The 23662-nt window shown below is 35.6% G+C and overlaps 1 pseudogene; it reads left to right on the plus strand.

Annotated features, from left to right (window-relative positions):
- Positions 1–3116: 3116 nt before the first annotated feature.
- LOC134270898 (acetyl-CoA carboxylase 1-like) lies at positions 3117–7560 on the plus strand (annotated as a pseudogene).
- Positions 7561–23662: the final 16102 nt, after the last annotated feature.

Genomic DNA, 23662 nt, shown 5'->3' on the forward strand with positions numbered 1-23662 from the left:
AAACTCGTCTGTTAACGTACTGTGAACATATCAATTTCTTGTTATTACATCTGATATATGTTCTGTATTCATCGAGTTTTCAAAATAAAATTTTTTCTCAAAATAATTTTTTTCCCTACCTACCTACATGTACCCTTATTATTTTGGTCAGGGGACAGGAAACAAGAGAATGTTTCCTTTTGGCCTGAGTGAAAAATTCAGGGACAGGGAACATATGACATAAAAAAACACAATATTGATTTACGTTAAGAAATATGCATGGGATTTTCTCCATCATAAATCTTCTCAAGAACAGCAGAGGCATACTTTTCCTTGTTTTGGGGAAAGGGAGGGGACATTAAATCTCATTTGTCTGTCAGTCTGTCCATCTTATTGACAGTATGTGCATCTGTCACAAAGCATTTAACCTTGATCATAGACTTTGAATAATAAGAGATGGGGCTTTCATGTTTGACACAATGAATATTATCACAAAACTTTCTAAATATACTATGAATTTTTAACCCAAGTGATCTTGACCTTAAAGTTTTACCTACTTTCCAAAAAATAATATTTATTTAAATTGATTATTTTGAAAGAGAAAAGATAGGGCAAGCCATTCAAATTATACATTGTGTATTACATGTGAAAAGATTTGCTAAATATATATCATGTTTTGACTCTGTGACCTTGACCTAGAAGTCTAAACCTACTTATCAAAAATATTATATTTCCTTATAACTTTTGATTGAAAGGAAATATAGGACTTTAATATTTGACATGTACATTACTGGCAACAAAATATTTCTGAGTATGCTATGAATTTTCCCTTTTGACCTAATTTTCACAAATTGACACATGATAGGGGTGCATATTTGACACACATAATCTGCCATAAATTATGGCATCCCATTCACTAAAACACAGAAAGCATTAAAGGAACACCATTCTTTGAAATTGCTTGTATAATCTTGATATGGAAACATCCTCATGTAATGTAGATTCAAGTTTAGTAACCACGGCAACACCCTTCATCAAAATCAAAAACCGATACACAGAATTATGTATCTTAGTGTATTCTACTTGTTTGCCAACTTATTCTGAAATCAGATCAAAACTATAGGAGGGGTAGCATTTTGAAAGAATTTCACAGAAATTTCTATTTTGATTAACCACAGCAACACCGTTCATCAACAGTCAGGGGCATAACTTAAACAAGTTATAAAAAAAATAACTTAAATAAGTTATTTTTCATTATTTCACACAAATAAATTTTTTTTGAAAAATAACTTAAATAAGTTATTTTTATATCCCACTTGAATATTGATTTCTTGGATATTTCATGTTTGCTGCCAATTTGCATTGCATTTTGGGATTCCATTATGTAATACTACCGGTAGATGGAATTCACCGACTCCAATGGAGAATGGGTGAGGAGGTGGAGATAAACAGCATTTTAATCCTTATTTTGTGGTTTTATCCACATGGTGTATATGTACAACTTTTATCATTAAATAAAAAAAAATCCCCACTTTTCCCAAGACTTTTGACACTTTTCCTGCATTGAGCAAGGTTTATATTTAGTCAAACATTTGTTTTTGTCTTGGTGCACGAGCAAAATCCTTTGGTGCACGGGGTGTGAAGTTAGGGAGGAATGACACAAAATAACTTAAATGAGTTATTTATTTATTGAAGCTATTTTGGAAAAATAACGTGTTTGAGTTATTAAGGTTGGGAAAAAGTAGGTCATAGCAAAGAGAAGTAACTCATTGAGACAAAAAAATAACTCATTTGAGTTATTTTTGAAAATAACTTGTTTAAGTTATGCCCCTGACTGATCAAAATCAAAAACCGATACACAGAATTATGTATCTTAGTGTAGTCTACTTGTGTGCCAAGTTATACTGAAATCAGACCAAAACTGTAGGAGGAGTAGCATTTTGAAAGAATTTCACAGAAATTTCTATTTTTAGTTACCACGGCAACACCGTTCATCGAAATCAAAAACCCATACACAGAATTATGTATCTTAGTGTAGTCTACTTGTGTGCCAAGTTATATTGAAATTAAACTGTAGGATGAGTGGCATTTTGAAAAATTGTTTACAGACAGACGGACAGACAGCTGGACAGACAGACAGACAGCTAGACAGATGGACGGACGACAGACACATTACTATCGCATAAGCTCTTCTGGTCTCTGACCAGTAGAGCTAAACTAGAGATTTATTTGTACAATGTAAGAAGAGAGAAAACTGGACAATTTTGAATACATTATAAAGCTAATTATAAATGTTTAAGGCCTTTTTTTTAAATTTTAATCCAGATCTACAAGTCTGCCAGTGTGCCAGTGAGGGAGTCCCTCATGACGGCAATCAAAGCCATTCTGCTCCCCCAGGACGACGGGACTTGTCCCGTCCAACAGACTTTGCCTGTGACAGGGGATGGTAACAGTCTCAGTAATCAGGTGTGGTGTGGTTGCCGAGCTTCAGACCCAAGCCTGTATGGTGCTCCCTCAGTGTCTACAGGACATTGAGTTCACTAAGGAGTTCATTCAGCATTGTGGATCCACTACTGATATTCAGAAGTCCCTGGCAAAGGATTATAATAATTCAGGTTTGTCAAATCTTGTTACTCTTTTCTTTTCACTTAATCTTTATTAAAAAATGATTAACTGAGACATTTTACATGTACTAAACTACATGTTGATAAGAAATTGTGTTTTTATATTACAGGAAGTAGACTGTAACAGTTGTGGATTAAGCCCACTGCATTACAGACTTAGGCTACTGTACAAGCATTGTGCTAAACCTCCACCCAGCAAGCTTGACAGTCGGGCTGTGAGTACTTTGAAATGATTAAAAAAAATGAATAATTTTTGGATGAAGCAAAATTAAAGTAAAGCTTTGTTTACAAAGAGCTCAATCTTAAACTCAAACGCAGCATCATTAAATGAGTGAGGTAAAATGTTTGTGAATCTGAAAAATGAGTCTTTATTAAATATATAGTATAATACTTTGTCAAGATAAAAATTGTAAACTGTGTTTTGTACAGAATCAGATGTTGCTGGACGCCAATCAATCCCCTCCCCCCCCCCCCCCCCCCCCCGGTCCGTGCCTCAGTAATCTTAGGAATACCATGACTGGAGTGACCTTCCTTGGTGACCCCAGCACAGGAAGTGGACTTCCCTGGGGCACCATGATGATCTTTGCCAACCAACCAGTTGCACAACAGGTAGAGCACTACCAGAAAAAATTTTCTTTCATAGAAGTAGGGTTGGATACTGTTAAGGATGAAACGGTATGATACCATACCGATATTTTTGAAATGATACGGTATTTTTAACGGTACGGTACTCTACCTTGATGTATGAGAATCCAGGTTTATTTTAATAACAAATGTGCTTTCAATTTATAATCACTGCTTATTTAAACCAAACTTTCAATATTATAATCTAAAATGTGTTAAATATATTCTATTTCTATAATTCAACCTTTTATTAAATAATCAACTAAACAAATTTATAGGAATCTCTAAAAAATAAAAAAATAAGATTAAAAACACCGCCGTTTAATTCTCTGCTAAATGACAGCTGATCGCCTCATTTGATCGCCATTTTGCTTGGTAGCACTAAACGACGAAACATAAAAAATGGAGAGAAATGACATCACAAATCCGCAACGTTTGGCTTTTTAATTGACAATTTCTATCAGTTTCTATTAATAAAACTGAAACAAGATTAATTTAAATATTTTAATACGCATTGGTTTCCCTCGAATATCGGCTGTAGAAAGGAAGTATCTTACTTAGTACTGATTTCGTTAATGAGCCTACCCTTTCAATGCACGGAGAATTCCATTTAAGCGAGTTTGGAATCTTAACTAAAAATAATTTGTAATGTATAACAATGTTTTAAAGATAAAGAAATGCCGTTATCAGTACCGGTATTAAATGAAATGGTATTTTACCGGTATTTTTTAAGTAACTATTCAGTACGGTACTGGTACCGTGTACCGGTGTCCAACCCTACATAGAAGTCATTAAATTTTTTTATTATATAGTCTATTTATAGTCCCTATATAATCTATACAAACGCAAACAGTTCATAACATTACATATTCACTGGATTTTAGGTCGTATTCACCGGAGGGTCACTGCGCGTGCATCGCATAGTGAAGTCACAATCAAAACCTTAAACAACGTTGTAAACAATTGTGGCCGTATTCACCGGAGGGTCATTGCGCATGCAGCTTCATTGTGACGTCATAATCAATACCTCAAACAACGTTGTAAACAATGGTTGCAACGGCCAAAGCGAGCTACGTATCTGAGCAGAAAAAATATTATACAAACTTATTTCAGGATTATTTTTAAACCCTTGGACGTCTTACAAGGCGAAGCTCGGAGGAAAGGAAAAAACGGAGGAGACAAACTTGGCATTTTTTTAATGGACGGAAGTTAGTAAATGAAAGTGGTTTCGTTATTCAATTTCTAATGTCTTATTTATTCAAATTCTGACTATATAATAAAACAATTATGGACTCTTTTTGTGTTGAATATGGTTTGTTATTCACCAGAAAAATATCCATATTGACTTCGGCTCCGCCTCGGTCAATATGAATATTTTTCTGGTGAATAACAAACCATATTCAACACCAAAAGAGTCCATAATTGTATAATATTCATGTTCACTCAACTATATTACAACTCTCAGAATGCCATTATAATTATATTGAATTTAAGTGGGAATTTAAATACCGTAAAAGCTAATTTCTATTGCATAAATGCCTCGAAAATATATTTATATATAATAAGGCTATAATAAAAATATTCCTAGATTCTCATCCCCTCCCGCCCCGATTTTAAACCCCCGCCTCGATTTTTTTAATTTCTGTTTTTCTTCGTCTTAATTCTGATTGGGATCGGTATTCATCTATCATCCTGTACCAAAGTTCAAGGCGGAATAGGCACGGTTTGGGCACGGCTAAGACACGGAATCCGCACAGGTTTTTAAAATTCATTTCTAATGAATTACAGGAATCAAGTGGTGGCATCGAAGGAGCTTTTGATCTGTGTAGACTTCCGAACCACGGTGGAATACCTCATTAAACTCTTTGAGACAGAGGAATACCAGAATAACAAGATAACGACGGGCTGGCTGGACAAGCTGATATCTGAGAACGTCCAGGCGGAGGAACCGGACGTCATGCTGGGAGTGATATCCGGAGCGCTCCACATCGGACGTCATGCTGGGAGTGATATCCGGAGCGCTCCACATCGGACGTCATGCTGGGAGTGATATCCGGAGCGCTCCACATCGGACGTCATGTTGGGAGTGATATCCGGAGCGCTCCACATCGGGGACCACCAGATCCAGGAGTGCTTCCAGATGTTCCAGACCTCGCTGGAGCGCGGACAGATCCTGCCGGCAACGTCACTCAAAAACCACGTGGACGTGGAGTTCATCAGCGAGGGCATCAAGTATAATGTCAAGGTCAGAACGTGTTTGATCAAGTTAAATTTTCTGTGGATGGGAAATTTGGATTTCTTGAATGTAAGGTTGTATGTGTATAAATACTGTACAATAGAAAAAAATGTACATGAAATGAATTCAGTAAGTGTAAAAAGTAATGCTTTTTACAATTTTTTTTTATTAAATTCCCATGAATACATTTTTAGCTCACCTGAGCCAAAGGCTCAAGTGAGCTTTTCTGATCACAATTTGTCCGTTGTCTGTCGTCGTTGTCGTTGTCGTCGTCGTCGTTGTTGTAAACTTTTCACGTTTTCGACTTCTTCTCAAGAACCACTGGGCCAATTTCAACCAAACTTGCCACAAAGCATCCTTGGGTAAAGGGGATTCAAGTTTGTTCAAATAAAGGGCCACGCCCTTTACCAAGGGGAGATAATTATGAATTAGAGAAAAATTAATGGCATTTTTAAAAAATCTTCTTCTCAAGAACCACTGGGCCAGGAAAGATGAAACTCATGTGGAATCATCCTCAGGTAGTGTAGATTCAAGTTTGTTCAAATCATGACCCCCCGGGCTAGGGTGGGGCCAAAATGGCCGACCCAAGTTTTACATAGGAATATGTAGGCAAAATTTTTAAAAATCTTCTTTTCAAGAACCACTGGGCAAGGAAAGATGAAACTCATGTGGAATCATCCTCAGATGGTGTAGATTCAAGTTTGTTCAAATCATGACCCCCAGGGCTAGGGTGGGGCCAAAATGGCGGACCCAAGTTTTATATAGGAATATATAGGCAAAATCTTTAAAAATCTTCTTCTCAAGAACCACTGGGCAAGGAAAGATGAAATTCATGTGGAATCATCCTCAGATGGTGTAGATTCAAGTTTGTTCAAATCAAGACCCCCAGGGCTAGGGTGGGGCTAAAATGGCCGACCCAAGTTTTATATAGGAATATATAGGCAAAATCTTTAAAAATCTTCTCCTCAAGAACCACTGGGCCAGGAGAGATGAAATTCATGTGGAATCATTCTGAGGTAATGTACATTCAAGTTTGTTCAAATTATGACCCCCGGGGCTAGGGTGGAGCCAAAAAGGCTGACCCAGGTTTTACATAGGGATTTTTAGGGAAACCTTTAAAAATCTTCTTTTCAAGTACTTCAAAGCTATGATTAGTGATATTAATATGGAACCATCTTCAGGTAGTTTAGATTCTAGTTTGTTCAAATCATGAACCCCTGGGGGGTTAAAATTCAAGCCCCCCCCCCCCCCCCCAGTAAACTTTCAGTTCTGATCTTATATGTGCTTTTTACTTGCCAGTGTGCTCAGGTGAGCGCTGTGGCCCCTGGGCCTCTTGTTTGTTGTGTTTTTCTAGGTGGTGAAGACAGGCCCAAACAACTACTTTATTTGTATGAATGACTCCATGCTGGAAGTGGAGGCACACAGGTGATTTACAGAGCAGTTTGATTATTCAAATGACAAATGTGTGAAAATTCAACCATGATTGAAACATGGGTTGAAACATGTATCAAGAATAATGTACCTGTATTTAGGCAAATTAAAAAAATTAAAGTCACAGAAACTTTATATTATATAAATTGTAAGATTAATACTATAAACCAACTTTTACTTGTGACGACTTTATTTCGCGATATACTGGGGATAAACTAGTTTGGGACAATTATTTTTTGCGATCAAATCTTTTTTTGATCCATTATTAATAGACACAGAGACTTTATTTAAGGACCGCTTGATGGTGAGAAATATTCCCAATGACGAGGCTTTCAGGAAAATTTCTCCTACACTTATAAAAGTTGATTTTAATTACTTTTGTTTACAGATTAAGTGATGGGGGTTTGTTAATCTCGTTTGATGGAGCCAGCTTCACTACTTACATGAAGGACCAAGTTAGCAGCTACAGGAAACAAGACCTGTTTTCTTCGTAAGGAGAATGATCCTACCAAACTCAGGTATAATAGGAAACTGTATAAAGGGAGAAAACTCTGGTACAAAATCAAAAACTTCCCAAGACATTGTGCTTTAGTTAAGAAATGTAACATCACAGAAACTGGGATAATTATGCAGCGTTTTTTTTCCTTATATAACTGGTACCGATAAACGGCACCGTTCCCAATGCCAAAAAACGTTAATTTTTCCCAATTCTGTGACTAAAAATTCCCAATTCAACTGTGAAGCAAAAGATTACGACGACATCATATTTCTTGTTAAATGAAACATTGTACAAGTTGACTAATTGTTTCACTTCCGCTTAAATCGAAAGTAGAGAAAGTCATAATTTGGCGGGAGCAGTGATTCAGACAGCATATTGTCATATATTTTGACAAATTGAAAGTATGACAATATGAAAATTAGGGACGTTGATATAAAAACAATAAGTACTTGTTGTTTATTCTTTAAAACAAGCAGTAACAGGTAATTAAGTAGGAAAAACGCAAAATGCGTTACATTTGCATAAATAAGAGAAAATTCTCGTTTGTTTTTCTTCGATGTTATTTTTCCCAATTGAACCGGTACCGGACCCTTTCCCAATGGGTGGAAAAAAATCGCTGTTATGAAATGCATAGTTACATATTTAGAACTGATACTATCAAATATAAAATATTAAAAAAATTAAATTGATACAAGGTTTTTTTTTTGTGATTGCATCCAAATATTTTGGCTCAATTTTAAACTCCCCAGACACAGATGTGTTAAAAGACAGATAACTCTTGTTAAATTCAACGATGACACAAATAAAATTGGAGTGAAAATTTCCCTTTAGTAGATACAGCAAAACTCGGTTATAATGAAGTCGCTTGGACCTATGAAATTATTTTGCTATATTCGTAATTCCTTTTAACTGTATACGAAATTCATTAAATTCATATAGCTGGGGATCCAAGATGACTTCACCATATTCGTGAATTCGCAATATCCGTGTTCGGAGTAAATGAGTTTTACTGTTACAGTAGTCTTTATATTCCTGCATGTATCGTAAAGTTTGTAAAATTTCTGTCTGTTTTCCATGAAGATCCCTCTCTGCTGGTAAGCTGTTGAATTACATGATAGATGATGGAGGCCATGTGTTTGCCGGGGATGTGTATGCTGAGATAGAAGTGATGAAGATGGTCATGGAACTCAGGGTCAAAGAGAATGGATGGTAAAGAATAGAAATTAGGAATTTAGAGGATTTGGATTATTGAATGACTCTAAGTGATGAATAAAGTAAAGAAAAAGAAAGAGAGATTGGAAATCTGTATTTTGAAATTTAAAAAATTGAATATGAAATGATTAAATAACTTAAATGTCACATAAAAGATGATGCCTGAATTGAAGTACATGTACATCTGTACCATGGTATGTATTTATGTCCATGGATTTGTTGCCTTATGGCTTTATTTTTCCAATATATCTGGCTTTTCCTTGAAAGTAAATAAGTTTTACAATTTTCACACAATTTTCTCCATGTTACAGTGTTCATTACGTTAAGAGGCCGGGAGCGGTGTTGGAGGGGGGCAGTATCGTGGCTCATCTTGACCTGGATGACCCCAGTCGTGTCCAGCAGGCCCAGAGCTTTAAAGGGACCCTCCCCCAACCCAAGGCCTCGCCCACCCATGGGGAGAAGCTTCACCAGATCTTCCAGAGCACGTGGGCTGAGCTAGAGAACATCCTGGCTGGGTACACGCTGCCTGATTCCTACTTCAAACCTAAATTACAGACCTCCATAGAGAGACTGATGAAGTGTCTGACGGATCCGTCACTGCCCATACTGGAACTCCAGGTAAAAATAGCGAAATTCAATTTAAGAAGAAAGGACTGGCAGTACATTTATTTTAATTTCAGATTTAATTTAAAAAAATATTATAATATCATTTTTTAATATCATTAATATGTTTTAAGGTGTGACCGTTGGGACGAGCGCAGTTTATTTACTATCATAAACCTACACAAGTACTGTCTATCATTCAAAACAAAGAAAGCAAAAAGAATAAAACAAAGCAACAAAAAGAAATCATTTCCCAAGCATCGGGATCAAGATTCGAAAATTCTCGGAAGTTTCTGACGAATTCGGAAATACCCGAACCGATGAAGTGACGAAAGTCTGACGTCAGAATGAGATAAAAAGTTCTGTTGAATTAGAACGCAAACTCTAGTTTTATGGAAAAGAGATTGCATTAAATCCTTCTTTTCATGTCAGTTGTTGCTATGTTTTAGCTGAGTTTCACAGAAGCAACTGACATAACTTTGTCAAAATTCGTATGTTTCCGGTGACGTCATTTGCATCATTTCCGAAGGGCAAGGTGAAGGCCGGTGCAGTGATTGGGAAGACCAAAATGGTCAATGGGACTATGGCGCAACTGTCAACATTTTTGATGGGCCATTTTGAAAATAAATGGGCCATCAATACAGTATGAGGGGCCATTTTCAGAAACAAAAAAAATGACAAACAAATGTAAATCATGAAAGAAAACATGTTTTAATGAACGGAATCTAATTTTGAACACATGCAATGCTGCAAATTTAAAGGAAACCTTTCATAATATAATTTACCCGTATTTTGCGTTAAATTATATCGATATTTGGATATTCACATTATCCTACAAATAAATGTCGTAATGTACCTAATCTACGAGCTATGTCAAACCGGAAGTAGTTTTTTTACAAGATTCCACCAATGAGATTTGTTGTTCTTTAATTGACTGCATTTAAAACGAAAGTAAAACAAGTTATGAAGTCATACACAAAATATTTCAAAATAAGATCGCTAAAAATTGAATGCGCACCTTGGCGCCAACATTGGATGATTTGATGCGCCATTTTTCACTTGAATGCGACTATGGCGCGTGGCGCAGGCCCTTCCCAATCACTGGCTGGTGTTGTGGCATGGGGGTATTTTTTTTAATAAGGTTAGGCAAAATCATTTCGTTAAGATTTCGGTAAGAAACAATGGTCCTTTAATTTTTTTTACTATTTTTTATTTATTCGCTCAAAGGACATTGGGTAGCACAGGAATTCTGGGAATGTTGCACAGAGAAATTTGGCTGAAGTTTGTACAGATTTCAATCCGAATTTCCCCGTTAGTCTACATAGGCAATTTAGCCACATATGATCCACATATGCATTGCCTTTCATATGAAGATCATATGTGGATCATATGAGAATCATATGTATATACAATCATATGAGAATCATATGTGGCCAATCATATGAGAATCATGTGATCATACATATGTGAATCATATGAAGTAATATACATATGATTCTCATATGAAAGATCCTGCATATGAGAATCATATGAATATTCTGACAATAATCATATGAGAATCATATGAAACTGAACATATGAGAATCATATGAAACAATGTTCACTAATTTGTCCTTGTTATACTCAGGTAAAATTCATACGAATGTTTTGACTGTGATCATATGAGAATCATATGAAACGGTGATCATATGAGAATCATATGAAACAGTGTTCACTTATCTTTCCTTGTTATACTGAAGTAAAATTGCAATTTCAATTATATATATCAAAAGATGAATTTAAATGTACATTAATTCAAAAGAATTTGTTAATAATTAATTATATGTAAAGTTCTACTCTGTTTACCCACCCCCCCCCCCCCACCCCACCCCCTTTCCTTCTAAAAAAAAACCTTTCACAGTTTTTTTTTTTCTGTTATAATGCATTTCCCAGACAAAATAGATGAAGAATAAATTAATTTGCTTTTCATTTTAAATCTTTTGGGTTTGGCTAAGTAAAATTAAAATAATTCCGTATTTTTCTCCGGGCCGGTTTTGTCTTTTATCGGATGAAAATATACGTCAATTTTGACGTCACTGCTGCAGCAGACGTGTTGGGTGTTTGGAAAAGGCAAGTGATCTCCTAACAATAATATTTTAAAGACTTTTGATTCATATTGTTTAAATATAACTTCATTATTGTTACAGGTGCATATGAACTCTCTATCGATATATACTCTTATATATCTATAAGTAAGTTTGGATAAAATTTGTTTCTGAATGAATGTAAACATTACATGTTAGGCTAAAGGCATTAGGGTAAAGTGATCGTGAGTCGGACACCCTTTGCATTCCTTCGTGTATGCAGGTCACATTCGGTTGTATACCCTCTACTATTGGGTACTGTCCGAAAGAACTCGCAAAGATCTACTATTTTTTGCTTGGATTACCTCGGTATTTTACCTTATAATGCATTTAGATCTGATTAAACACCAACATCGAAATTCTATCGTAAGTCGGACACATTTGATATTGAGTCGGACACTCATTTATGTAGGAACTTATTAACTTACAAGACCCCATATGCACCCTATGAGGTGCACTTCATCATTGAACAAGCATGAGGCTTTCACAAAAAATATATTTACAGACAGGGGGTCAGAAAAAAAATCTAAAATGAAAAAAAAGACAAGCAAAAAATGTCAATATAGAAAACCCCCTCCGCATCTGTGTCCCTAACCCCTTTTTGTAATTTTTGTACAATCTTTAAAGTACCCCTTTTCGATTATGAGGTGGATTATGACAATAAACAATTCGTCTCTCACTGGGGGGGGGGGGGAGTCTGAACTTGACATGTGACCCCCCCCCCTTTATTATTTTTTTAATCTCGTATTAATTTGTGTATATTTGGGGTCTTTTAAACACTTCAAAGATTGCAATCTTTATCAGTCATTATATGAAGTTTCGTAGGAATCCGATATTAAGATAAAATTTAGGGAAAACTATGGTTACGGAAGTTATTTCCAGTTATAAGAATTAAAATTCTCGGCAATAGATAAGATTTACGTTTATGCAAAGATTTTAATTAATCAAAAGTACACAGTATTTATCTCCAAATATCATTAATAAATTTTATACCTTTAACGCAATAACAATTCGTTTTGGGTGTTTGATTTTTAAGAGAGGAAACTATTTTTGTCTAATTTAATTTGTTATGTCAAAAATGAGAGGGTCTCGAGCAGCGGGCTTTCAAATGGAATTAATGATATAGGTTCCATGGACGGTCACTTTCAGGTACGTTTCAATTCTTTGTAAATTAATCTGCATTCTGTCCCTGCAGTTTAAAACAAAATCTTGCGGAAGTTAATTTACTTTTATCTCTACAAGAGCTTATGCAGTTGTCCGTCCGTCTGTCTGTAAACATTTTTTTTTAAATGCCTCCTACAGATTTGGTCTGATTTCAATATAACTTGGCACACAAGAAGCTTACACTTATATACCTAATTCTGCATGTCTATCTTTATTCATATAATCAGTGTTGCTGTGATAACTAAAGATACTTTGAAAAAAAAAAATCAAGTTCAACGGCTACTTTTCTCTTCCTTTGTTAAGAGAACAAACCAGTAGAGCTTATACAGTATTAACAAAGACTTCTGGTCAGCGACGTGCTACCGATGATTTTGTGTGAAAGTAGATCCATGCATTTCTTTGTGAGAAGTGGTTTTGTTTTCTTTTCATATAGAAAAAAAAACTTCTTTAATGTTCCCTGCAATCTACTCGATATGGCTGAACATTTCGCCTTGAAAAAAAGGAAGCGACATCAAGATTTGCAGTCGAGTATGATTTTAAACATTTTACTATTTCTCGTATCAAAACTTTAAGTATCACCTAAAAATTTACAAAACCGTGTCCCTTTTTAAGTTTTAGAGTTGAAATCGATTTATAAAATTATAGTTTAGATAATACAAAAGTATTAAATTTGTAAACGAAAAAAAAACAAAACAAACTTTAATAGGGCATATGCTTTTGTAGAATGCCTGCTATACGCAAAAGCCTAGACAGTATATATAGTAGGAACTTTAAAGAACTTCTTAGAGAAGTTGAAGATCTTCATAAAATAAAATCATAAAATGCTTATATTATGAGAATTTAAAATTGAAATCACTTTCTAATAGGCCTAGTTCACAATACGCTTTATAAATCTTCAACCATAGGCTCACCCCTATTCCTTTATCTCTTGAATTAATTTAATTGATTTTGATTTTTTTTTTTTAGATGGAATTTTACGGTTATCATTAACAAAAGAGAATTCAAACATTTGGCTTAAATAATATTTCTCAATCAATTATGTGGTAAGATTCATATACTCTTGATAGTGTCCGACTTAACATCGAAAAGCTAAAATTTACTGTCCGACTCAAGATCAAATTGAGGCATTGCATCCGAACTTAATTTCTCCGAAAAATTATGTAATATTTCAGAAAACAATGTATAATAGTGTATTTACAATGTTTACTGCATAGTTTATGCCTAATTTCAACTTTCAGATAAAGTTGTTTTACAGGATATGATAAGTTCCAAGCGTTTGATTTATCAAAATATTGCCGAGCGGGTCTTCGAATTCCCTGGTGATTAGTGCTTCCAAAGGTCAAACGTCATAAACACAGCAACATCGTCTTTTAATAAAGAAAGACAACTCTTAATAGATTAAGAATTGCTTGATTCAGTCAATCGCGACAAAGGGTGGATTCATTATCGGAAGTCTGTTAAAAATAGCGTCAAAATCGTCCGACTCTAGATCGTGTCCGACTCAAGATCACTTTACCCTACTACTTTTTAAAACTTGAATTTGTTTTCGTTTTGTTACGTACTGATATGAAAGTGAAAGTAAAAACCTTGTATGTCGTTATGTATGTTGAGATCGTTATCAAGTCCGGATTCCTTCTTAAACTTAATGACAAATGTTTATTATTATGGCCTATAGATGCATTCGGCAACTTGAGTTCAGTGTCACAGTACTGTTTTTTTTTTTTCAGTCCAAAGAGCCCGAAGCTGATAAGACTGGCGATTGATCCTGAAGCTGATTTGACAGACGATTGCATCCTCACAATATTGAAGGTAAAAATAAATACTTGAAATAAAAAATCAAAGTATCTGTAATGTCTCTTTATGACAAAATACTTGATAATTTCTTTTTGTTCTTTTATAATTCTACATTGTTTGCATGGCTTCATCAAAAATAAATTCAACTCAACTCAATACTCTAGAAATTTTATTCTACATTATAATTTTAATCCAGTGCACTTAAAATATGCAAAGTATGAATAGATTTTGCTGGCTGTAAAGGCTATGAAACTATATAGTATACAATAAATTTGTGGGGAAAGGGGGGATAAATTGGATTTTTGAATTTCAACTAATAATTTATAACAGTGACATCCAACTTTAAACGTATTGAATACATGTGCATGTGTGTTGAAAGAACATCAGCTAGCTAATCCATTGAATATTTACATCTATGTATTCATTTACCGACAATTATTTTTTCCCCCCAACACTAGTGAATGGTGTGCGTGCCTATAGTTTCGGGTTAAATGTTAGATATATAAGTGTAAGTATAAGTATATAAGTAACTTTTATAACTCAATTTAAGAATTATTTTATTTTTACTTTTAAAATTTTTGTAGAGACCATTCTGTGCCACAAAGAAATTGTTCAGGAAAAGGAGAAGTGGTGGTTATTCATTTTTGGTACGGTACAGTTCAAAGAGATTTTCAAAATGGTCATGGAAGATCAAAGGGAGGACAACTGAAAAAAACTGAAAGAAACAGAAGGAAAAAGAGCAAGGAAATATATGGAATAATTATGAAATGGGGAGGATGTACACAATCTTGTCTGAATTTGACCTGTTAAGATTTCCCATATTGTATGCTGGAATAATCAATAACTTGATTTTTCATAAATTTACAATAGAGAATACATGACAAATGTTATTGCTGATATTTCAAAGTTGCTTTGGACACTTTCATGTCATATGGTATTTTTATACATTACCTAATTATGTTATTCATTTCTACGTGTACAATATACATGTTTAACTACTAAATCATTTTGCTGAAATCTTATAATTTGTACTCATGTTAGAATATGTTTAATACATGTATCGACAAATGCTACTGACTTGTTTGTATATTTTCTTGTTTAGAATGTACACTGTGAAAAATAAGTTATTTCTCTTGATGAAAATAATTTTATCAAAAAAGTTGTGTAAGCATTTTAAGATATTTTAAAATATTTAACCATTGAAGATAGATCATTGTAATGTAATGAATTTTCATCTAAAGCAGAAATATCTGATTTTTAAATGTGTACAAGAATGTGAAAAATATTGAAAAAGAACACAAGTGTTTCATATGATTTACATATGATGTACTTTTCATATGATTCTCATATGTAAATGGCTTGAAACACACATAAGGGTTTCATATGATTTACATATGATGCCATTTTCATATGATTCTCATATGTAAATGGCTTGAAACACACTGAAATCATTCATATGAAAATCATATGTAGTTATTTTCATATGATTCACATATGTGGATCATATGTAAATCATATGATTTGCTTCATATGATTCACATATGATGCCCTTTTTCTATGATTCTCATATGAAACCAATCATATGAGAATCATATGATACTCATATGAGAATCATATGTGGCTAAGTTGCCTGTGTATTGAGCTCACTTCGCGAGTGTCGCTTTGCGACGCTCGCTGCGTTCGCTATAATAATAGCAGTAAGGTATGATTTTCATGTTGGGACTGTTATGTGAATTTACATTTCTGGCTTTCTTTTGTCCTTATAAATCATCAAAAATAAGGATTTTTCTGGTAAATCTCCCATCATCATGAATTCTGATTTTCAAGTAATTGATAATGGCTTGTTTATCGACATCGTCGGAAACCAACTAGTGATTTCGTCTTTACTTATCACCCGTGGGCAAACTTGCTGAAATATTGCTGTAAAATATGCTAATTTGTTGTTTTTAGTCAACCAATCAGAAAGTTGGAACTCTTTTCAATTTCTTTGCTATTTATATTTTCACGCTCGTTAAAACGTGCGAAGTTTGATTCAAAAGAATGAAAATTAATTCGTACAGGTCACTGACATCAATGTCCGTTAGATACTGTAGTTTATCTAATTTGTGTTGTGTCACTTGTGTGTAAGAGTTTGTGTGCTAGAGTTATGGTTCGTAGTGTGGGTCAGGTGTCAGTGTGTAACCGGCATAAGTAGTGGGTGCATGGACTGTGTGGAAGCATGTGGTTATGTTCCTGTATACATGAATAAACTCGTAAAACCTTGATTCAATTCTAGTATTCTTCACTGGCGTCGAGGAAAACGAAAACTACAAGATAGCTACACTAATAGAACTCAACGGAGTTGGGAAATTTGATCCAAATGCTGAACCGTCACAATTAAATCAAGCATGGAAAAGGTGGCACCGAAGTTTTGAGCTTTTCGCTGTTGGAAAAGGGATGAGTGACGCTGAACAAAAAAAGGCATTACTTTTGCACTGTGCTGGACCCGAAGTTCAAGACATTTTTTATACAATTTGAATGTTGAACAAGCAGGTGACAATGACAATGTGTATATGTTAGCTGTGAAAACGTTAGATAAACATTTTGAGAATAAAGTCAACATTCCGTATGAACGATATGTTTTCAGGAAAATTCTGCAAACTGAGAGTGAAACAGTAGAACAGTTTATTACAAAATTACGGCAACAGGCTGTGTATTGTGACTTCACAAATCAGGATGAGCAAATTTGGGATCAAGTGATTGAAAAGTGCAGGTCTCACAAGATAAAAGCCAAGTTGTTAAAGAAAGGAATTTCAAAAGACTTGACTTTAGAGCAATTGAGGACTTATAATAGCAGCTACATTTGAGATGACTGAAACACAGGCTAGGCATATGGACTTTGAAATTGTGGCGTCAGTAAACAGAATTCAGGGACATCGTGAAAAAACTGACAAACAGAAACACAGATTTCAGGACAAGTGTTTTTGTTGTGGATGAGAGGGGCATTTTGCAAAGGACGTATCGTGTCCTGCTCGGAATAAGGAATGTCGGAAGTGCGGAAAAGTTGGACATTTTATTAAATGCTGTCTAACAAAGAAACCAGGAAAAGGCAAACCAAGTAAAGGTGGGAAGATACACAAAGTGGACTATTCTGAAGTGGATTCCGACTCAGACGTATACGTGTTCAGTCTGGAAACAGGACATACATCATCAGACAAAGTAAAAGTCAGCCTAGGAGGAAATCCTGTAGAATTTGTCATTGATAGTGGTGCATCAGCTAACATTATTGATAAAGAACTCTCGTCTGGGAACATCTCAAGAAGAACCGTATCAAGTGTAAGTCAGAGAAAAGCGATAAAAAAACTTTTTGCGTATAGTTCTACAGAACCATTGAATCTATTGGGTAGATTCAGAAACATAAATTCCAGAAAATGGTAAAAGTGGAGAAGAGGAATTCTATGTGCTAGATGGTAATTAAAGGACCAGCGTTACTAGGAAAAGACACGGCTATGAATTTAGGTGTTCTTAAACTCGGAGTAAACACAGTTCAGCCAACTGATGTTATTCATGACTATTCTGAGTGTTTTCAAGGTATTGGAAAACTAAAAGACTTTAAGTTGAAGTTACATATTGATAAGAATGTGAAGCCAGTAGCTCAAGGGATGTATAGAATTCCGTACAGTTTGCGAGATAAAGTAGGAGAACAGTTGGACGAACTTGAGTCTCAGGATATCATTGAACGAGTTAATGATCCTACACCGTGGGTCAGTCCAGTCACAATTGTACCGAAACCCAATGGTGACATTAGATTGTGTGTCGACATGAGGCAAGCCAATGCTGCCATTATTCGTGAACGGCATCCTATTCCGACAGTGGATGACCCTCTACATGGTGAATGGTAGCCAAGTGTTTAGTAAGTTAGAAGAGTCGTCAAGGGAGATCACTATATTCGGTACAAAGGTCTCTAAAGATATAAGAGACTGATATTTGGTATTTCATCAGCTCCAGAGAAATATCAGCAAGTGATTTCACAAGTGTTTTATGACTGTGAAGGAGTACAGAATATTTCTGACGATATAGTAATTTATGGTCGTGACAAAGCAGAACATGATGAGCGACTTCACAAAGCCTTACAGAGACTCAAAGATAAAGGTCTGACACTAAATCTAAACAAGTGTGAGTTTAGGATGAACAAGATAACGTTCATGGGACATGTCTTATCAAAGAATGGTATTGGACCAATTAGTGAAAGGATCAAGTCGTTACTCAATGCTAAAGAACCAACAAATTACATTGAAATTTGTAATTAATTACAGTCAATTACCATTACACATTACCATTACCCCATCCCTGATCCGAAGTGACTTGTAAACTTTAGTGCTCGTTACATAGCAAATCTTGCTACTGTGGCAGAACCACTCAGGAGATTGACAAAGAAAAATGTGAAGTTTGTCTGGACAGCCGAACAGAAGAAAAACTTTGACACTTTAAGGAGTTGTTTGTCAAATGTGAAAACTTTGGGACATTACAGATTAGATGCAGAAATAACTGAGTTAGTGACAGATGCTAGTAATGTAGGTCTAGGAGCTGTCTTACTTCAAGTCAACAAAGGTGAAACACGGGTCATCAGTTATGCCAGTCGTACGTTATCAGTAGCCGAACGCAATTATTCAACAATTGAGAAAGAAGCTTTGGCAGTCGTATGGGCATGTGAGAAGTTCCATATCTATCTCTACGGGGTGGATTTTGAATTAGTCACAGATCACAAGCCATTAGAAGTGATTTATGGAAGAAAATCCAGACCTAATCCAGACCGTGTCACGGATGTCAGATTACCATTGTGTTTCCAAAACCAGAACCAATTAGTCCTACTCCATTGCCATCAGGGTCATGGCAAGAATTAGGTATTGATATTCTTGGACCATTTACATCTGGACAGTATGTGTTAGTGGTTGTTGATAATTACAGCAGATACTACGAGATTAAAGTTACCAAGGATATTACAACTTGAAGTGAGAAAATCATTGATTCGCTGTAGGGAATATTTGTCGACATGGACTTCCATTACAAATAACTTCTGATAATGGAACCCAGTTAGGGCTGTGTATTGAGCCAAAAATTTCGATACGATACGATACAATATTTTTTACAGCGATATCCGATATATTGGATTCTGAAACAAGTCCATCAGAAAAGGCTTCTAAATCATTTTAATGCATACTTTTCATTACAATGAAGTGTTTTATTACCCATTTTAGAGTTCTTGTCTCATTGTCTTTAAAAATAACAGTTCAATTAAAACTTTTGATGACGGTAAAATCAACATCAAATTCAGCAAATCAAAATAAACAAATCAAAAAAATTCTATAAGGAAACTACCGCAACATCTTAAGGACTTCGAACTGTGAAATATTTCCGTGTGAATGTTATTGACTGAAAGTTTTATATATCTGAGACTGTAAATTGTAAATGTTTTCTAATAATATGTTGGACAGTAATTTCTTTTCAGTAATTCATTTATTTTGAGAAGTGTAAAAGTTTATTCTTAGAAAAGGGGGTATTGAAGTGTATTGTAGTGTATTGTAGATGATATGTTACAGTGTTAAGGGAAGTAACTCTAATTTGTGTTGTGACACTTGTGTGTAAGAGTTTGTGTGCAAGAGTTATGTTTCTTAGTGTTGGTCAGGTGTCAGTGTGTATCCGGCATGAGGTGTGCATTCATGGACCGTCAGAGTGGAAGCATGTGCTTGTATGTTATCTGTCTACGTGAATAAAATGTAAAACTGATTCAATTCGAGTATTCTTCAGTTGCAGGCTAGAAATGGGTATAGGAAGATGAGGGTAAATTGGCCGGAGGAGGGCAGTACAGTGGAGAGGGTGCATCGGGTAGCTCTTATGGTAGAGAGGAGACAGACTAGGTCCCAGTTTGCAGTTGCAGGCCTGGAGGTCAGAAGAAGTTATCTATCGACCCGATGCACCTTACTCTGGAGCCGCATGCCTCTAACCAGGAGAGGATCCACTGCAAGGACCAGGGGTTTGTTGTGGGGCTCACCACCCTAAATGCATTTTTTAAAGTAATTTAAAATATATTTTTTGAATACTGTGGTTTCATAAATTTTCTAAGTAATTAATTTTCGTAGATTTTATAAAAAGGACTTTTTCGAGGATACGTAATTTCGTGAACAAAAGCATTGCCTATACAAATGAATAGCAAATTCACAATTCAATGAACATTTAAATTGTTGATCTGCTCAACAACAAAATCCTCGAAAATTGGTGCTCAATGAATATTAATGAAACCACAGTATTAACTTGTTAATTTCCTGTTTTCCAATAATTGTGTTCAGGGGGCTTTCTATTATTGCCTCGGGGCTTGAGATTCAGCTAACATCATGTTTTTCTTGTATTTTACTTCTTCCTGATGTTTTTCATAAAGTTTATATAATTTGTTACGTTTAATTACCTTTTTTGTTTCATACAGTTGAGTTTTCTGATACAATTTATTTGATTCATGTTCATTTTGTATTTTATTCAGGGTCTGATCCACTTGGCCACCAGTGGGGATTGGGGCACCAACCCCTGCACAGAGGCTTCGGAGCTTAGGATCCTGCACCCGACCAGCAAAGTTTCTTGTGAAAGTACCGGTAACATTACGAGGCAGGGATCATCACAGAGTTCTGTTGAAGCTTTCAACCTTTTGTGAGTTGGTGTTTTTGATCGTCCTGTCCAGTACAGCTGGAAACAACCTCTTAGAGATGCAGGCTTGGAGCCTTGCCTCATTTTCCATGGTAGATGATATTGTAAAACCTTGACCTAAATAAGAACTCTTGCTAACCCAATTATTTTTTACTTTCCTTTTGCACACCAGAGAGTGTTTTCTGCATGATGCATGATCTCCCATGTAAGATTTCACTATTGCATGTTTGGCATATGAGAGCTTGTTTTTTAATTTATCTGCATCTCCAGCATATACTGCATGAGATTGATTAATCTCAGCTGTACATCTGTCTACAGCATTAAGGGCAAGATTATGCAAAAGTTTGTTTTTTTTCTGCTTTAGTTCTCTTTGGCATGACCTCCAAAAGTTTCTGATCTTTTTTAATTGCCTTTCTGATTGACTCAGACAACTAGCTGTAGAGTGTCAATATAGTGAACTGGTTTATTTTGCAGCAGACCGTCCTTATAAAGGGAATCTGCAGCTCGACCGGCAGAGCTGTCCAGGTCAATGATTACCTCCCTTACTTCAAGGCCATCTTTGTGGAGGAGTTCCGCCATCCCCTCCCGAGCCCAAATGAACTCATCCCCAATGGTATGGGACATTGGTAGATTTGACCCACACACCCCAGGACTACACTGATGGTTAGCAGTGCCCTCATCAAGTAAGTGGCTATGTTTTTAGAAAATTTTATTTTTACTAACCATTTTAACTATTTGATGTTTTCATGTAACGTTTTCAGCAAATGAGTACACTGTCTGTGTTGCCCGTTGGAGGGGTGTCTCACCCACCCTCGAGTACAGGGGGTTATTGTACATGCCGTCTCACTGTACAGGGATGGCATGTGGGGAGTCACTTTCCCTTAAGGTGTTGACATCCACCAGCTGGCGACACCGGTTACTCATGTCAGCCTCATTTATATTTTCAATCATGGGCATAATTTATTTGACATTTTTTGTAGGGAATTACGAGTAGGAGGGGGAGTGTTGGTCGAAAGAAGAATTTTCCTCATCCCATCACTACCTTTAGGAGTTTGACTGAGGCCAATTTGTAGACCCTGATTCAGAGTGACAGCTTTCCTACCCGGGGAATTGGTCTCAACTTCCTCGTAAAACTTGTACCGCTGGGAAACAAACAGGCATTTTGTGCAGTGGAGGCCCATTCTACTTGCGAGACCACGCCTTTCCTCAGATGCCAAGTTCCAGGTGAGGGGTCCATCACAGCCGGATATCTGTAGCTGGTGCAGTGAGACAACTTCATTCCACATCTCGGCTGTTTTCCCCAAGTGTAAAAGTCTGTGGGAATTTTGGTTAGCAAGCCTAGGTAAGTCACAATGGTTTATTTGCATGAAACAGTCAACAGGTAGAAGAGCATGAGAGTAGTCATTAGAGTTATTTCCCTTAGACCTACTGACTAGACATACAGAACTTAAATTCAGCATCATGTAATTTTAATTGTTTCAACTTAATACTTATGATTTGTTTGTAAATGTTAAAATGCAGCTCAGCTGCATGTATCACATTTAACTTTGCATGTATTTACATGTAGCTACATGTAATTGTGTATAACATGTAATCCCCCTTAGAAACTTAATTTTTTAAAATTTTTAACTTGATATCTGATATATAAATACTTAATCTGTAAGAATATTTGAAAAATATTGCATTGTTATCATTGTTTTATACAAAATTTGACTTACTGCACTGATTCCTTTTCATTTAAGCACTGTGGTGGGGTTTCATCTCTCAGCTTCCTTGAACGAAGTAGACGGTGGTATGTTCCCCATTCTTCTTTTTCCACAGCTGACGGAGTGTCCAAAACCATCTTATTCATCTCCTTGGACAGTCTGCTGTATGCTGCGGGTAAGTTTTCCTCCTCTTTACTTTTCTCTCCCTTATTATGTGGCACATTTTGGAGATTGTGCAATGGTTAGGGCCGTGGATATCGGCCTGGATAATTCAGTTGGTAGAGCACCTGACTAGTGATACAGGGGTCCCGGGTTCGATTCCCGGTCCAGCGATGCATTTTCTCCTTTCCTGTTACACTTGTAACCGTGATTATGACCCTTTTTGAATTTAAGCATTGCTTTAAATTCTCCTTGTTTTGGCTTATAATTACAAAAAACTTGACAAATAATTAATGCTGTTTAAGGACACAGTGACTGAAGTCTACTGTGTTATCAAAATGGGGGGGGGGGGGTTCTTTTGTATAAATTAATTGTAAACAAAGATGATATAGGGGCCACCTGCTATTTCTATTATAAAGCTTCATTAGAGCTAGGGGGGAGGTGAAACTTTTCATGCATACTTAATCAGCAGAGGGGAACAGATAACAATCTTTTTGTATATCAGAATCAAAAAGGATTAACTTTTAATAATCAACAAAGAGTTTGCCAATTTGTGACCTTTTGAAATCTTTGTGTATTGCCTATTTTGCTAGGTTTTCATGCAATTTTCAAATTCTGGGTAGAATCCAGAAAAAATTGACTCAATTTGACTTAATATCCCTTTATTAATATCATAAAACACAAACATTTCATATTTGTTTTTGTATTTAAATAAATATTTTATTTATTACAGTCATAAATATATCCAAATATCATCACCGGTCAGAAAGTTATTCACTCTGTTGAACTGTGCTGGTAGCAGTAAGGTGTGACCTATTGAGATGGTCACAGTA

This window comes from Saccostrea cucullata, unplaced genomic scaffold (genome assembly GCF_032062105.1).
Source record: "Saccostrea cucullata isolate Sc308-1 unplaced genomic scaffold, CSIRO_AGI_Scuc_v1 ctg1414, whole genome shotgun sequence".
In the NCBI taxonomy this organism is placed as follows: Eukaryota; Metazoa; Mollusca; class Bivalvia; order Ostreida; family Ostreidae; genus Saccostrea; species Saccostrea cuccullata.